At 46.4% G+C, this 17,259-nt stretch overlaps 1 protein-coding gene across 4 annotated transcripts in view; it reads right to left on the reverse strand.

Moving 5' to 3' along the window:
• The window catches only part of LOC146870694 (plasma membrane calcium-transporting ATPase 4-like), a 1,872,989-nt gene that overhangs the window by 982,672 nt on the left and 873,058 nt on the right, over nucleotides 1–17,259 (reverse strand). The window lies entirely within an intron of this gene.

A 17,259-nucleotide genomic window follows, 5' to 3' on the forward strand; every position in this document is an offset into this window, starting at 1 on the left:
GTTTCCTGCACCAAAGTCGGCGGTTGTCCATAACCAGTATTCCAAAGCAACCGGGTGGTACGGTGCCACCCGGGGTCCCAGTACTGCTGCGATGGGGCCGATGTCTCTTTCTCTTTGTGCAGCAAGCCAGCCGACAACACCATGGCGTCAAGCCCCCCCCTCCCCTGCGCCCCCGAGGATCGCGTGATCGCGCACCGTGCCGCCGCACTGCTTGATGTGGCAGTGAACTCCCCCTTGCACCCTGACAATGCTGCACCGGCACCCGTTGAGGGTGGGGGGGGCACGGGGAAGCATGCCGGCACCGCCATGACCCCCCCAGCCCGGGTCGGTAATGCCGCAGACTCGCACTACCCCGCTGGTCTCGTGAACCCCTTGCAATACGCAGCAGCGCTGTAGGGCATAATGGTCTGTAAAACTTCCCCTCAGAGGCACACTTGCAATGCGGGTAGCTGTGGGGGGATGGTGGGGGTGGCAAACCGTTGCCTCACGCCCAGGCCCGACTCGCTGCCAGGACGACCCGGCTAGATTAGCACCACCGACACCCTGCTTGCCCGCGGAGTTCCAATAAATCATTGAGCTGCGCAGGCCATCATTAGCTTAATGAAAACAGGGTCCAGGAAGGGGGGGGGGGGGGGGGGCAGGGGGCTGCAGGATGTGCGCGGCATGGCAACCCGGTGTTCACCGTTTGCAATCTGGAACGCGTGGTGATGTGCACGCATGGCACGGACTCGTTCTATGGAACACACCAATGCCGAACCCGCCAACAAGATCGCCAGGGATCGACTGCCTCGTCTGGACCCCACCGCCAATCTTTGCTGCCCTGCGACCTGGAAACCTTGGGGGGAATGAGCCTTACCCTCCACGACAGTTATGGCGCAGAGGTAGGAAGCCCCAATTCGGGCAAACCGAGGCTAAGTGCACCCACCCGAGGCTAAGTGCACCCACCACTCCCCGGGGACGTCATGCCGTGCCGACCGGCATGGGGGGGCATAGGTAGAAGGCTCGTCCAGTCTGGCACAAGCCAGACTTGGGAAGAAAGTGAGGCTGGGGCGAGTTTGCCTCGCACTGGAGGTGCCTGACAGAGCCGACCCCTTGACTTTGTGTCCTGTGCACCGTGGCATCACCCAACTGAGCCAGCAGCTCGGCACGGGCAGGCCAGCCGCGGCTGGTCCACCTCACTCATAGCCCTGAGCGATCCCACGCTGCACCCCGCCACCAAAAGCACAGGATCCACTAAGACAAATTACCACTGTGTGGCCTGTCAGTGGGATCGGAGGGGTGATGAGGTGGGCGACTCACCTCACATAGCAGATCTCTTGCTTGACGACGAGTCCGGACAAACGACGACGAATCCCGACAAACAACGACGAGACGGCGTGTCCGGCGCAGACGGCGTGTCCGGCGCAAAGAGGACGCCAAGATGGCCAGGGGAGGCATAAATACCTCCCCCTCCTCTACGTGCCGGGAGTGACGCGTCCGATAAGGGGACTCCTCCTAGAGTCCCCCATTATTAGTGGGGATGGGGATATGCCCAAATGGGACTAAGGGGGGCCGCGGGCAGCCGCAGTTTGGCCACCTAGTTTGACATGCAGGCAGCCCCGACGAGTTACACCCTGAGGAGGGTACAAAACGTCCCATGTGTTCCAGGCTTGATACAGTCCATGCAGGCCTGCCCCAACCCGGATCTTCTGCGATATGGAGGGGTTAACCCGAGGGGGGCAAAGTGTCACAAGGGAGCCAGGCTCAGAGTATGTTATGCAGGACGACTTTAACCCAGTTAGAGAAAAAAACACAGGATGCAACAATGTGCTTCTAAAAATTTTGGGGGGTCCTGGCAAAAAATGTATTGGGGGCCCATGCTCTGAACAATTTCAAATGTCTTTTACCCATTATCTGGTAATTGAAGTCCCGTGGTGCCATATACTATTGAGTTATTTGTGACATCGAGCAATAGACAGAAAAAGAAAATGATCGCTCCTGGGAGGGGGGGGGGGGCTTGGAATGTGGGGGCCCTGGGCAGCTGGCCACCTTGCTAATGCCTTAAAGCGTCTCTGGGGTGTGCCCTGAGGCAGGGAATGCTTCAGTAAGGAGCCAGGTTCCATTTATCCCATGAAGTCCGATTTAGAGTTCTGAGGCCCAGGGATCCCAGGTCCTGGAGAGTATTGCTGAATTTGGATGAAATCGTTGTTGTGTTCTCGGGGGAAGAGACTCAAGGCACTGGACCTCTATGGCCTTAAAAAATCATGAATCCTTGTAGTAGTGAGTCAATTTCCCTCTCTCTGTAGTAAGGAATATCCAGCCACTTGGTAAATCCAGAGTATTCTTTATTCGTGGCAAAAATGAACATGAACAGCCAACACGTGTTTCGCCCCTTTGGCACGATTTTGGCCAGGGCTTTCTCAAGGCTGTACGTGAGGAGAAGAAAAAGAACAAGAAAAATGAGTCCAAAAGGAAAGGAGTTTTATTAAGAAGAAGGAGTTTTTTATTTTTTTTATTTTTTTTTTTATTTTTTTTTTAAATAATTCTATCAAAATTGTATGCAACTAATCCAACGTACTTACTACTACCAAGCCCAATACCCTCTAATCGATGAGGAGAACCAAACAATACTAACCTGTTCACAATAATTCGAAAGGAATGCGTCACATCGGCATCTATCTATGGATACGGGTTCTTAAACATCACATACTCAACCTTATTTTTCGAAGTCTTCACAGGGTGTTTTAAAAAATAAAAAAATAAAATAAAAAAAATAAAAAACTCCTTCTTAATAAAACTCCTTTCCTTTTGGACTCATTTTTCTTGTTCTTTTTCTTCTCCTCACGTACAGCCTTGAGAAAGCCCTGGCCAAAATCGTGCCAAAGGGGCGAAACACGTGCTGGCTGTTCATGTTCATTTTTGCCACGAATAAAGAATACTCTGGATTTACCAAGTGGCTGGATATTCCTTACTACAGAGAGAGGGAAATTGACTCACTACTACAAGGATTCATGATTTTTTAAGGCCATAGAGGTCCAGTGCCTTGAGTCTCTTCCCCCGAGAACACAACAACGATTTCCTCCAAATTCAGCAATACTCTCCAGGACCTGGGATCCCTGGGCCTCAGAACTCTAAATCACACTTAATGAGGATTCCACCATCCCTGGAGTGCTATATATTCACTGATTGCTAAACCTCTTAATAAATAGATACTTTGTTTAATTGAAGATATTCACTATTTCGCACCAAGCAATGAAAATTTGAAGGAAAAATGGCAACCTATGACAATAGGAGAGAAAGAAGGAACATTAGACTTGAAGAAATCTTTGATCCATTAGGAACCAACACAACACGACAAACGAACACACTCAATACACAATCTGCAAAAAGTACCTTCCAAGCATTGGAAAAAGCAGTTAAAAAAGAAACATCTAAATGGTGGGAAGGAGCGTCACTCAAAAAATACCTAGAACACAACTTGATACCTAGAGGTCTGAGAATCTTAATATTTCCGCCAATAGAAACAACAGCACCTGAAAAATTACAACTCTGGGAAGACAATCTAAGAACGGCATCCAACAACATGTTGAGACAACTAATAGATATTGCCCAGGAGGAATATGATAAACACAAACTGGAAGTTGATACACTGTCCAAAACAATTGAAGAAGCGAATTGGGGTGACATTACAGTTAAAAACTATGCCATTCTGAATAAAGTCCTTGACGATTTTGAGGAAGACATTATCCAAAGGAAGAACCGCAAATTCCGACGAGATATGACAGATTATCAACAAGGTAGAGTCTATACCTTTGCAAAAAAGTATGATAACATTACTCCTCCTACTACCACGACCCATGCAAGCAGCTCCTCCGAAATGATACCATCATCTGACGTAGAATCTATAGAACAATCATAAGAGGTGAGAAATACGAGACCACATGTAAATTTTCACGAGGAAGTACGCCGACATCGTCTAGGAAATGCACAAGACAATCGAACCCGACCACCAAATATACAAACTACAAAACCCAGTACATTGGGAGTGCAAACACGGGCACGAAGCAAAGAACTTATAAAGTCGGGACCACCAGAACAGAAGTAACACCATGCAACTTAGTGGTTAATCTCTCAAACAAGACCCTGACCCCAATCCATCATCAAATATTAAACAAGGGCCTATCGTTCTGTCCCGCATCTAGTTGGGACTTGGTACAGACTCAAGTGGATCTATACAAATTCACTCGGAGATTGAAATTATACTCTTTCTTTTCGGATGGAACCCAACAACAGAGACAAACAGGTCACCCCAACATCACAAGTCATCTTTCAGCTAAAGACTTAGAAGACATCAATTTATTAACCCACCTGTCCACGGATGCCCCAACAGATGATTTGGAATCTCTTACAACTACGGCAGAAGAACTGGATATAGACATCTTTTACTGCAAAAAAACAGCGCTCAGAGGCAAATCACAATTCACGCCAATTCTACCAGCTGGTAACTCAATAGATACCTTTTTCTCGGCAGTTAACAATGACCTGGTATCTGAACATCACAAATATCTGGCAAACCAAAAATATCTCACACATAACAGAACGCGGAAAGAAAAACAAGCACTATTGGAACTTAAAAATGATCCATCATTAATCATCAAGGAAGCAGACAAAGGAAGTAACATTGTCATCCTTAATACACCTGATTACCTTCAAGAAGCTGAACTCCAATTGGGAGACCCTGTCTGCTACACCAAACTCACCAATAACCCGACTAAAGAAATACAAAATAAATTGCTGTGCCTACTGAACAAATGGTATGATAATGGCCTGCTTACTTTAGCAGAAAAACAACTTCTTTTTATAGAGACCCCTGTAACTCCGACTTTATACCTTCTGCCTAAAGTCCACAAACCAGGTACACCTCCGAAAGGAAGACCCATCATTGCAGGTATCGATTCTATTTGCTCCAGGATTGGGGCATACATCGATGAAGAACTACAGCCGTTCATGAGAGATCTTACCTCATTCATTCGTGATATCAAGGATGTACTACAGAAGCTCAATAATATTACATGGCAATCAGACTATCTTCTCTCAACCATTGATGTTGTCAGTCTATACACGTCAATCCGACATCCTGATGGTATAGCGGCAGTAAGGAAATGCCTCTTAGGAAGATCTGTACACTTTACTGCGAGAAATAACATGATTTTGGAATTCCTGGAATTTTGCCTATACAATAACTTTTTTCTATTCAATGGAACCTATTACCTACAGACCCAAGGTACAGCGATGGGGGCAAAATTTGCTCCACCATACGCCTGTATCTTTATGGGAGAAGTAGAGCGCCACTGGATCTGGAATGACAACAAACCAAATTACTCTGAGAACATAGTAATGTGGGGCAGATACATCGATGACATGCTTTTAATATGGCAAGGATCTGAACAATATCTACTCAACTTCATCAGAACTCTGACACCAAATCAATGGGACATCAATGTTACCTTTACCATATCTAAAAGCGAAATAGAGTTCTTGGACTTAAAAATATCTGTTGAAGACAACCTCTTACTAACACAGTTTCACATTAAGTCCACGGCTGCTAACTCCATCCTACACGCGACCAGCAGTCATCCTCAACATACTATCAAAAACATACCATCAGGAGAGTTTCGTAGGGCCAGAATCAACTGCAGTTCAGACCAAGGATTTGAAACACACTCAAGAGACATTACATCAAGACTCACCCAACGAGGATATAATAGCTGCTCCCTCAGAAATATCCAACAACAAGTCTCCCACCTGGACAGAAATAATCTCCTCCAAAACAGGAAAAAGAAGGAGACGGAATCCATCATACGTTTTCTTACCCCTTTTCATAATGGTCATCACCACATACGCAAGGTGCTCAAAAAACATTGGAACTTACTAACACTCAACCCAACAGTCAGACCCGCAGTAAAAGACCAACCTCAACTCAGCTTCAAGAGAAGCAAAAACTTACGAGACTCATTATGTTCGTCATATTTTGAACCTAAACACAAAACGGCATCTTTCCTACAGAGACCACATGGATTCTACACTTGTTCTAACTGCTCGATATGTAAATTAGGGCAATCAAAACTACAACAAACAAGGATAAATGGACATACTATCGTTATCAATGACTTCATCAACTGTGAGAGCACCTATGTGATCTACTTAATCACATGTCCATGTGGGAAACATTACATAGGGAGTACAACTCGCCCACTCAAAAAACGAATACAGGAACACTATCGCAATATCCATAAAACAGACGACAGACAACCTCTAGTTGAACATTTTAATTTGTACCACGAACATAATCGGAACTTTGTCTTCTGTGGTCTAGAAAAAATCAGACAACATGACAGAGGAGGCAATCTGTAACAGCGTTTGAGACAGAAGGAAAGTTCCTATATAATTCGTTATGGGACCGTAGAGTCTGGTCTCAACAAAGATCAAGAGTGGCACCATTGGCTGTAAGATACACCAATCTACATGTCTGGGCACCAAATGAAAGACGAACTTCAAAGGTCGAAGGGAACTACCATTTAACCTTGCCACATCATAGTGCTACTGTAAAGTCAAAACTGGATGATGTACTGCTTATGATATAATGTTTATGATATTAATGTGTATGTATATAATTCTGTCTAAATCTCAGACAAACATTCCCCTGCTCCTCCTCTCTTTTAGCTTTTTCTACGAACTGAAAGCTATAATCACTTTAATTTCTCCTGACTGGCCCTACATTTAATCCTGTAATCAAAGTGAGCAATCAGCTCCATACTTGTCTAAAAGTTTCTTCCCACTCAAGAACACGTAAATAAACGAAACAAACTATATAATTACAATCTAACAGGGATGCACATCCAACAAATTATAAGGACCTAAAAATCCTCTGCACACGTAGTAATTGTCCCCATGACTTATAGACCACATACCAACAATTTGCCTAACTTTATATTGCTCCGTCTTCATACCAAGATGGCGCCGGTGGCTCTAACAAACTAGCAGTATTAAGAAACATGATGACTAATGCAAGTCTCTCCAGTCGGCCGCCTCATCCCCATACTAAGATGGGGTGGGGATCAACAAATAGAAAGTATTATAACTAACCAATTAATCCCCCTCAGCCGGCCGCCCAAACTTTATAATCGAAACTAGGATGATGAGAAACCAACTCAATGAAATGTAATATTTGTAGTCTTCAACTCTTATGACCACATTACAAGATGGCGCTGACCAACTAAGCAATTCTCTATAGCCGGTCGCGCAAATCTAAAAGCGAAGTTAGGACGATGAGAAACTAATAGTGGGATAAAAACGTTGTAGCCTTTATCCTTTTGACTTCAATACATAATTCACACTTTAGTTATGGAACCTCTCTTGCAAATACGACCGCACTATAAGATGGCGCTGAAATAACTTTCTCTAACGCAACAGACACGTGACCGGCCGCACTAACTCCTTTAAGATGGCCGCGGACCATAACGCGAATATACCGCGTCGAAGAATAGTCGTGACGGGAATCCCTTCTAGATCCCAATCCTCAAGCCTGACAGTAAGTAACTAGCCTTATGGAGACGTTTCTTTTAAACAGCATAGCTTAAGCCTGGGTTCCCTGCATGTTTCGTAACCCTCTCCATGGGCTTACGCCATGTCATCAAAACGAGTTTGTTTACTCTCCATAACTGGAGAATAAATACAAAAATCCTTATCTCCCAAATCGTTTGTTGTTAGGCTCTCTGGATTGAACTATTGGAATAACCTTAAGAGATGTGACTAATAACGCAATTACGATTGTTACAATGCCTATGCATAGCCTAATATCTGACCACCAAACACCGGGCGGTTCTTGTACTGATTGGTTCTTTTATAAAAATGTTTTTCCCCTTCCTCCTTTTCTACTATGTTCCCCTGTTCTTATCCTGCTACTACATATATATATATTATTTTGTGCAGAGGCTGGTTTACCTGTATTGTACAGTAACCTTTGAAAAAATGAAAAAATGAGATGAAGCATACGGGAAACTGTTCTGAGCTGAATTCTAAGGTATAAACTTGACCTTATCTATCCATCTCAATCTTGCATCTTGCATTTGACCCCATACCTCACCAACCTTTACTATTCTTCTCTGGTGTAGTAACTCTCTCCCTGCATATGTTGCCACTTCATTCTATGCGTGATTTTCTATCAGAATTGTATGCAACTAATCCAACGTACTTACTACTACCAAGCCCAATACCCTCTAATCGATGAGGAGAACCAAACAGTACTAACCTGTTCACAATAATTCGAAAGGAATGTGTCACATCGGCATCTATCTATGGATACGGGTTCTTAAACATCCCATGAAGTCCGGCCTCCACCCACATTTTCTCAAAATGGCGGGTGTGTAGTGTCAAGAGGGAGTTCGGTTCAGGTTATTCCATGCAGGCTGGCATCCTCTATTCTTCTTCAGACACCGGGCTGTACCCTAAGCCTAAGGGAGCCATGCTGTCTAAATTCCGCACAGGTTGGCCCCATTCCAGGTCTTTGCGGTAAACTGAAGAGGGAAAGTGAGCCAGTGACACCGGGGCCAGCTCGCTGTATCCAACGCACGCTGACCTCAGCCCGGGTACTGCCTTCATTCGGTAGCTGGCCTCAGTGTGTTGCATATTGGCTAGCCTCAGCCATGATCTAAGGCAAACACCGGGTGTCCCCCGAGGCTAGCACTGTTCACTCGCATAAAAATGCACCTTTCAGAATTGTGGTGGTCAGACGAACCCCGATGCACCCTAGTTAGGAATCCGTACAGTTGTATTTCATTCATTCCTAGTGTCATTCATTCCTCTCTACATTCAGGAGCGTTGTTAAAGGACAGATAGCTCATTACATCAAGAAGGAATACTATGCCCTTCCATGGAGTAAATGTCTTGGGTATTAGATCATTTTGCAGCTCTTGGAAGCACACTTTACAGCGCTTGGAAGGACACAAAGGGCAATACCGCACACAGGAAGATCATAGGAATTTTGTGGGGCCCTCGGACAAACTTATTTTGGGGGCCCCTGTTCGGGACAGCTTTGAATTTGTGATCCAATTTCAGCTCTTTCCTGTCCTCTTTGGCCTGGTCACTGCCAGTGCAGAGACACACTGGTCCAAATTCTAAATGGGTTTACATCTAATATTGAGGGATGAGAATGTGTTTTCAGTAATGTAACAGAACAGCAGCTCACTAATAATATTGCAAATAATCTCTGCGACACTCTCCCATTTTTAGGTCTCGCCTGGCAAAGGCTGCGCAGACATGCGCAGTCTCGCTGGCGAGATTTTGTGTTTTTGGGTAGCTTTCACTAGAGAGGTTTAAGCCCAGGCCCTCTTTTCCATTGGCTGGCGTCACCGTTTATGCTAAACGGTGGCCAGCCATTGGAAAAGAGCTTCCAGTGACGTACACTTCTCTTTTAGAGCCGTCCCAGTTGGACTGGCTCGTCTGACTTCCTGCTGGCGTAAAAGGTTTCTTATCTTTATGGGGCCAAACACATGGCCCCATAATGATAAGAAACCTTTTAGCAGGCGAGGCCGTCCAAGTGGGACGGCAGAAAAAGGCGACGAAAATGTCATGGCGAGCGCTTGTTATTTTCTTACTCTCACGCGCTATGTCACTGTAATCCGTGATTTATCTGCAGGGAGTCCTTCTATGCCACACACAAGCACCTTCATGGCATTTTGTGCCACAGCAGTCGTTCCTAAACATCTCTAGCTTCCTTGCGTGGAGACAGTACAAGCAATTTCCGGGCGTGTAAGATCCGCAGAGCCGTGTTTTTTGTCTCGCAGTTTTATATAGCTCAAATTCAACCTGGAGGTATCAGGGCGCTTTACAGGAGCACCAGCTGTTCCAGACGGGCACATCCATGTTTTGTTAGGTACGGGGAGATGAAGTGATTTTCCCAGAATCACAAGAGGTTGAGCCGCAGAGACTCGAACCTGGTAACCCAGCTTCGAGGTCATTCGCTCTAACAGTTAGGCCACATCTTAATGAGTCCACCTGGCAGGGACAGGGTCCCCTGTACTTACACTCCAGATTGTGTTACTCCTGGGTGTGTCACTGTTAGTTTTTCAGTCCTGTGTGTCTCTCCTGAGGTTATCAATCCTGGATGTATCACTACTGGGTGTGTCATTACTGAGGGTGTAACTCCTGAGTGTGCCATTGGGGCGTGGGGGAGAGCAAACAACCCTGTAATGGTCACCGTGTTCTGTTTGTATGCTGATGCTTGTTTAAACCCGAGATGCGCTTGGTGGGCGCTATACCCCGACATTGTCACGTGAGAGCTTGTGTCTCACTCTTCGCCAACCAGCAGGAATTGCGTGAATCTTCTGGGAGCGAGGGGCACTTATGGAGGGGAGAGAGTGTATCCCCCACGAGCACGAGAGTACCTCTGAGGCACGTGACAGTGAGTGCACGTGTGAGGGCGTGTGGGATCCGCAGAGCCGCGTTTTTTGTCTTGCAATTTTATATAGCTCGGACTCGACCCGGAGGTGGTATGGCGCTATACACGAGCACCAGCTGTTGCAGACGGGCACATCCATGTTTTGTTAGGTGTGGGGAGATGAAGTGATTTGCCCAGAACAGTGGTCGAAGTGCAGAAAAAAAAAGTATGGGAACTGTGATGCTGCGTTTAAGGGGGCGGGCAAGGGTTGGGGTGAGTGAGTGTGGGCGTGGCTAAAAAAACAATATATTCTCTAAGTTTTTTCAGTCTTTCACCTTCTGGTAACTACAAATAAAATAACACAGCTTACATGACAATTAATATGCTAATCAGTGGGAAATACACTATCTTACAATATGAAACCTCTATTAGTTCATTCACTGCACCAAATCCTGGTTGATGCAATGGAGAATAGCGACTTTTGTATGGTTAGTGCTACAGGGTCCCAATCTGTGACAGAAAGCACTGCGAACATGCAAGACATTATTTCAAACTTGCTTTACACACAGTACAAGATAGGCTGCTACAGACTGCGCAAAAAGGTTTAAGATAAAAAGTGTTTCCAAAATATAGATTTTTTTGTAGGGTGTACATGGTGCATTTCTTTTATTTTTTATAACTGTCTTTTAAAAGCACACAATTCACAGCTTAGAATGCAACTCCCTTACCATACCCTTCAAAAAGAATAAATGTGCGTCATCAGAAAGCAATTTTTTATGGTTACTGTCTTTTAAGAAAACACACTTCACATCTTAGCAGGGAGCTCCCTTACAGTACTGCTCAAAATGAATAAATGTGTATCACCAGGAAGTTTCAAGGGATTCCGTCAGTTAAAGCCAATACCGGCTTCCAGGCACACTTTACATTTGCAGATTCAGCATTTGGCACATTTACACTTCTTTCAGGTAATCAGGCACCCTGCCAAGAAGACTTGTATTTTCTGTCTTCCCCTCCCTCGATTTCACAGCTCACGAGGCTACCTGAATGGCACTTTAGCTGAAGCTTTTCAGCTCCTGGAATTAACCGTCCCAGGACATCTGACTTTTGACAAGAAGTAAGGGAACTGTTCTGCTAAAATTAAAAAAGTAAGGGCATGCCGTGCCCCTCACATCCCCCCCCCACTTCGACCACTGGCCCAGAATCACAAGAGGTTGAGCCGCAGAGACTTGAACCTGGTAACCCAGCTTCGAGGTTGTACGCTCTAACCGTTAGGCCACATTTTAATGAGTCCAGCCTGCAGGGACAGGGGCCCATGTACTTACACTCCTGAGTGTGTCACTCTTAAGTTTGTCAGTCCTGTGTGTCTCTCCTGAGGTTATCACTCATGGATGTGTCATTACTGGGTGTGTCATTACTGAGGGTGTCACTCCAGAGTGTGTCACTGGGGCGTGGGGGAGAGCAAACAACCCCATACTGGTCACCGTGTTCTATTTGTATGCTGATGCTTTCTTAGACCCTAAAGGCGCTTGGTGGGCGCTATACCCCAACCTTGTCACCTGATGGTTTGTGTCTCACTCTTCACCAACCAGCAGGAAGTGCGTGAATCTTCTGGGAGTGAGGGGCACTTATGGAGGGGGGAGAGTGCATCCCCCACGAGCACGAGAGCAATATCTGAGGCCCGTGACAGTGAGTGCACATGTGAGGGCGTGTGAGATCCGCAGAGCTGTGTTTTTTGTCTTGTAGGTTTATATAGCTCGAACTCAACCCGGCGGTATCAGGGCGCTTTAAACGAGCACCAGCTGTTCCAGACGGGCACATCCTTGTTTTGTTAGGTGTGGGGAGATGACGTGATTTGCCCAGAATCACAAGAGGTTGAGCCGCAGAGTCGAACCTGGTTACCAAGCTTTGAGGTTGTACGCTCTAGCTGTTAGGCCACATCTTATTGAGTCTAGCCTGCAGGGACAGGGTCCCCTGTACTTACACTCCAGAGTGTGTCACTCCTGGGCGTGTCACTCTTAAGTTTGTCAGTCCTGTGTGTATCTCCTGAGGTCATCACTCCTGGATGCATCACTCCTGGATGCGTCACTCCTGGATGCGTCACTACTGGGTGTGTCATTACTGAGGGTGTCATTACTGAGTACTGCGGGTGTCATTACTGAGGGTGTCATTACTGAGGGTGTCATTACTGAGGGTGTCATTACTGAGGGTGTCATTACTGAGGGTGTCACTCCTGAGGGTGAGGGTGTCACTCCTGAGGGTGTCACTCCTGAGGGTGTCACTCCTGAGGGTGTCACTCCTGAGGGTGTCACTCGGACGTGGGGGAGAGCAAACAACCCCGTACTGGTCACCATGTTCTATTTGTATGCCGATGCTTGTTTAAACCCGAGAGGCACACTTCACACGTACTGTAATGTACAAACTACGCACAATCCGTCATGCTCAGTCTTCTAAATGAAAGGCAGCGACCGTTGAATAAATAAACACTGATCGTGTCTCCCAGCTGTTTCACATGCAGACCCCACAGAGGGTAGTGCTTCGACGCGCACCCTCCGAGTTTTGTAACACTCACTTGCAGCCTCCGACTCTGTACACCTCCAGAGCCACACACCTATTCCTATGTGTACCTCTCCTCTGTCCTTGGCCACACGCTTTCTCAGCGTACTGAAACTCCCCTGGATGTCTAGCTCCTCTTTACTCCTCTTGGCGCTATATTGTATGCTACAGGAGCAGGCGCAGTGCTGTGAGGTGAACAAGGGAGGGCGCCTCATTTCCTCACAGCTGTGATCGGTAGCAATCTGAGTATGTCAGGCATGTGAGGAGGGGCACCGACCACCAAAAAATACAATAATTGTGTTTTAAATGCAAGCCTGCAGCTGTTCCACAACTACGACGTGTCAACAACATCGGTAGTCATAGGTGTACTGTTGACACATTCTGTAGTGTGCACACCATGCACACACTGACACGAACTGTAGTGTACACACCACACACACACTTGACACGTACTGTAATGTACAAACTATGCACAATCCGTCACGATCAGTCTTTTGAATGAAAGGCAGCTACCGTACTGATTGTGTCTCCGAAGTCCGTGCTCGGCATTACTCACAGTGAGGACTCTAGAATCTTCCTTTCAGAAACTGTTACTAAGCTCGAAACTGCATTAAAGGTTTGCAAGATTTGGCTCCCTCTAACCCACGGCTCTTACCTTCATTAGGTACGCCTTCTGTGTTGTCTACCGTTCCCATTGTACCCTTCACACTTTGTAGCACACAGTGTAGACAAGGGTATTCATAGACAAGTGTAGACACTTTCTAAACAAAAGGGGTCATATGTGGTTCGGCGAAGTGGCAAACCCTCTGCAATGGTTAACTGGTCAGCTTTCAGTTGACGATTGCTGCATTCAGGTGTTAAACTGGTACTAATGAGGTGCGGCTTTGCTCATACACTATTAGTAGTTGTTAAACTGTCAAAAAACTGAAATATTACTGCTGTCATATTGTGCCACATTATGTTTACATATTCGACTTTCCTTGCTGCATAATTATGTCAACCCTATTCTTCACTGCCACTTAATTCTAGTGGCCGTGCTATAGTGCTTTATAGTGTTTAATTAGCTGATGTAAGTAATACCTCATGGGCAGATATTTCTATTGTTCTGGTGTCAACCTGGCACTGACCAGATGTGGCAACAACACCTTTTCACAAACAAAAGAGGTAACAGTTCCTATGGCGGGCAGTACCAGTATGGTATATTGCCTAATGAGTGGGGACAGAGTGATAGAGAAAAGGTTCGTGGTAGTGTCTGTTGTGTAGGCCAGATACTCCTGGACGGTGTTCAAGTGCCCTCACACACCCTTGCGGGTGCAAAGCATCATCATAGGGCGTTGATCCTCGTGGGGGTGGCGCTGCAGTCCCTCACGGGCCCTGCAAGAGGGCTCTCTGTCGGAGATCTTTTGTTGGAGTAGCCGTAGTTGTGCGTGCGGGTGTGTGGGGATAGTGGGTGACGTGGTGAAACTAAAATGACCCTCAGGTACCCCAAACAGTTTATTGGTGAGTCCGTCGGGTCTGGATAAAATCTAACGGGGAGTGGTGCCTGAATAGCACTCTAAATAAGTAGGGGGAAAGAATAGGTAATCCTACTGCTCTCAACCCGTGTGTGAGATATTTAGAGTGAGAATGAAGACCTGGAGTGGGTGGTCAACATGTTTCGCGCTGCCCTTGGTCCCTAACGGATCCTTAAGCGCTTCGTCAGGACCTAAAGTGAAAAGAGTTGAAGAAAAATCGAGATACAGGAACAAATGTGTCCTATAATCCCATCTTTGAGGGAAGCACGTATTATTCGTGTCCCATACAGCGAACCCGAATATATATCGGTTCAGGCCGTGCCGGATGGAGATCAACAGGGGCGGGGGCAGATGAGCCCCGGGTAAACTATTCCGAAAACCTAAGGTGCCTCCAGGATCGCCTTTTCACAGCCTGGAGTGCTGGTCCATTGGCAGAGCCCCCAATTCTGTATTCTGAAGCGAGAATAAACAGTATACATGGGTGGCGGGTCGTTACATCCAAATAAGTTTTTCTGCCCCTATAGATTTTGTTTCCAACTATCGCTATCATGTACTGCTAATAACTGCGGCCTCCGTGGTGGTTCTTTCTGGCTTATCTGTACGTCATAGAAATTTTCACCATTCAGAAATAAATAATTCTAAAGGGAAAGTTGAAAGAAATGAAGGGCGACAGTAGCTCAAGTATTTAGGATTAACAAATCAAGATTCACGGCGTTACAGTTCACATGAAGCGCACAACAGGAAGCAGCTACGGATAGGTCACATTATAGTACTTGGTGTCATGTGACACAGAGCGCCACCCTCTGACACAAATGTCACCTGATAAGTAATGTAAACCCTTCTCCCCACTATAATAACAAAAAGATGCAACCAGGTGTGGACTGGCCCAAAAGCAGCAGCAAATGCTGCTCAGTGTGCACATTCACCCTGCCAATAACAAGGATTACTGCCTTCACTATTGAAAAACATAGCCAATAGGTCTCGCCTTTGGGCCCTTATAAATATTTAGTCATGCAGCACAATATCCTTGGTTCTACAACATCAACCGTTGCATGGCTAAACACTTATAAGGTCCTGAAGGCGAGACCTATTGGCTATGCCAATGCTTGTTCAGTTCTGAGGTCCTGTTTTGATGTTACAGAAAATATTTTTAGGTATATTGCATGAAACAAACACATTTCTCTGCAAAATGTCTGTATTAGACTCTCACGCATCACCATCATTACAAATAAATTAAAGAAAAACGGTATTTATAACAATATGTTTAAGAATTATTCAAGTTCATCGTGCCAAGACGTTCTGTAGCACAGAGCTAGCTCTATCGGGGCCCCCAGCCCAGGAGAGGCTGGGGCCCAGGGCCAGTGCCCATGCCGTTAAACGTCTCTGACAGCACAACAGCCTGGATAGAAAACGGCGTTTTTAAAGTGAACTGGAGACGTCTACTGTGGAGGGACCGAGAGGGGTACATTATGGAAGATGTTGTCAGTCAGGGAGGCTGCGTTCGCCTGCTGGTCTGCTTGCAACGGAGCTGTAAACGAAGGGTGAAAAGTAGTCTACGTAATGCCCATGGGTTCGAAAAAGGGGTCCCTTGGGGGGCCGTGGGGTTTGATGTATAGACTGATATAGGCATATACAAGAGAGATTGCCCGATGGAAGTTGTGGTGAATGTTCCAGCTCAGAGGTGAGTGTCCTTGTAATCCAGAGTGCGTGAGTAGTCTGAAGGGACTGGTCGTGTGGGATGATATGGGGATGTTCAGCTCTAGCAGCATGGGGGGCCGAAGTGACGTACTTGGAGGTCCAGAGGGCAATGGCCTACGCAGACAATGAGCCTTTTGATCCAGGAAGCTGTGGTTGAGGGTCTGAGGAGACCAGTGCTGGTAGGCTGTGGGTACCAGGTGACAAGTCCTGTTAGACTGTGGGGTACGAGACGACTATGACTTGTACTGGTAGGCTGTGGGGTTTGAGATGACCAGTCGTTATAGGTTGTGGGGGGACAAGGTGGCTAGCCCTGGCAGGCTGTGGGGTTTGAGATGACCAGTCGTTATAGGTTGTGGGGGACTAGGTGGCTAGCCCTGATGGCAGGGGCGGCTGGTGACATTTGAAAGTGGTAGGGCGTAAAATGATTGTCGTACTACACTACAGCGAGCGAGCGACTTCAAACAACCCATGAGAATTTTTTTTAAATGAGTGGACAAATGGCGCATTTTCCTGCAAACGTCAGGAAGGTTAATAAAGCAGGAGGTGCACTGCTGCCTGATGTAGAGTCCTCCGGCACCCGCTCCCTTTTTCCTCCTTTTCATCCCTTTTGAATCTAAGACACTTATGTAACCTCTGCAAGCTTCCAGAATTTTCACAAATTTCCGCAAACGTGTCACCATACGTTTCACTCCCACTAGTAACCCACATTCATAATTTCCTTATGACAATGTCCTAGTAGTCAAAATATGTAATAATATGTTACTGTATTGCTGTGAAGTCTGGGCTGGCGCAGCCGACTCACACTACACTCTGGCCCTGCACTGTCGCGTGCTGCTGTGGGGGTCCTGTCTGTCACCCCTATGTCAGTCTAGTGTTTCCAAGGGGTTCCGACATGACGTGATGCCACTCAACAGAAGCAAGATGCAGTACATACATCTGTGGGCCGGGCGGTCCGTTCCACCACACTTCGGGCTCCAGTGTCCAACGCCGGCTGTCGAGGCACATGCCATGTTTCTAAAGACACCCTGATTGCTTGCCTTGCTATATATATATGTGCTAATAAAAGATCGTTTCCTG

This window comes from Triturus cristatus, chromosome 1_1 (assembly GCF_964204655.1).
Source record: "Triturus cristatus chromosome 1_1, aTriCri1.1, whole genome shotgun sequence".
In the NCBI taxonomy this organism is placed as follows: Eukaryota; Metazoa; Chordata; class Amphibia; order Caudata; family Salamandridae; genus Triturus; species Triturus cristatus.